Source organism: Ranitomeya imitator, chromosome 10 (genome assembly GCF_032444005.1).
Source record: "Ranitomeya imitator isolate aRanImi1 chromosome 10, aRanImi1.pri, whole genome shotgun sequence".
Classification (NCBI taxonomy): Eukaryota; Metazoa; Chordata; class Amphibia; order Anura; family Dendrobatidae; genus Ranitomeya; species Ranitomeya imitator.
Genome location: NC_091291.1, coordinates 143,364,452 through 143,366,062, shown reverse-complemented (window position 1 = coordinate 143,366,062; position 1,611 = coordinate 143,364,452).

Below are 1,611 nucleotides of genomic sequence, written 5' to 3'. Positions count from 1 at the left end.
ATTATGTCTTATATTCTAGGTTCTTCAAAGTAGCCACCTTTTGCTTTGATGACTGCTTTGCACACTCTTGGCATTCTCTTGATGAGCTTCTAGAGGTAGTCACCGGGAATGGTCTTCCAACAATCTTGAAGGAGTTCCCAGAGATGCTTAGCACTTGTTGGCCCTTTTGCCTTCACTCTGCGTCCAGCTCACTCCAAACCATCTGGATTGAGTTCAGGTCTGGTGACTGTGGAGGCCAGGTCATCTGGTGTAGCACCCCATCACTCTCCTTCTTGGTCAAATAGCCCTTACACAGCCTGGAGGTGTGTTTGGGGTCATTGTCCTGTTGAAAAATAAATGATGGTCCAACTAAACGCAAACCGGATGGAATAGCATTCCGCTGCAAGATGCTGTGGTAGCCATGCTGGTTCTGTATGCCTTCAATTTTGAATAAATCCCCAACAGTGTCACCAGCAAAGCCCCCCCACACCATCACACCTCCTCCTCCATGCTTCACGGTGGGAACCAGGCATGTAGAGTCCATCCGTTCACCTTTTCTGCGTCGCACAAAGACACGGTGGTTGGAACCAAAGATCTCAAATTTGTTCCAGTAAATATATTTATTGAAATTTTAAACAGGAAAAACAATAAAATGAATCATTACAATGTCCAGAACTATACATTACGCCTCTGAGCACACAGCACAAGTGTAGTTGAACAAGGACTCTGGCACATAAAGGGTACATGCTTCTCATCTTGAGAATCACCTCGGGACATGGATACAGGATACAAAACCTGTGAGAAAAGCAATTGTAGAGATAGGAGAAAAAGAAAGAGAAGAAGAGAGAGAAAAAAAAAGGGGGGGGGGGGGGAAAGGGGAAGAAGGGAGGATTAAGGGAGACCCAGCAATGTATACGCCCACGTATTGAGAATTATGAGTATGTACGCAGCCAAGTCAGGAACCCTGTGCTTTCCTTGAAGGATTGCCAGAGGAACCAGGTGCGTCCCTGGACATATGCAGCATCACCATCACCCGCCACCAGCGACTCTAGACGGTGAAATCTATCCATTTCAGCTATCCATTCCTCCGTGGAGGGGACCTCAGTGGACCTCCAATGTCGGGGAATTACTGCCCTAGCAGCTATGAGGCAAAATCTCAGGATCCCCTTTTTAACGGAAGCTATCGAACTGGGTATCAGGGACAACAGTGCCATTTGGGGGGAGGGCTCGTGGCGGACCCCAGTCATCAAATGAAAGGCATCGAAGACTGAGTTCCAGAAGGGTTGCAGGGGACCACAGGACCACCAAACATGAAGCATAGAGCCCGTGGCGGAGCCACATCTCCAGCAGGCGTCCGAGATCTCCGGGTTAATCCTGTGGAGAAGGACGGGACACCTATACCAGCGTGTCAGTAATTTATAATTCCTCTCCTGCGCCTGACTGGACATCGTCATCTTATGTGCAAGAGTGAAGATTTTTAGACTATCCGCCTCAGAAAAGGTGATCCCCAGGTCCCTCTCCCAAGCCTCCATAAATCCAAGCGTAGTAGGGGGAAGTGAATTCAAGACCAGGCCATAGAGCACCGAAACCACGTGAGAGGGACCCTCGGTAGGGAGCATCAGGGACTCAAAT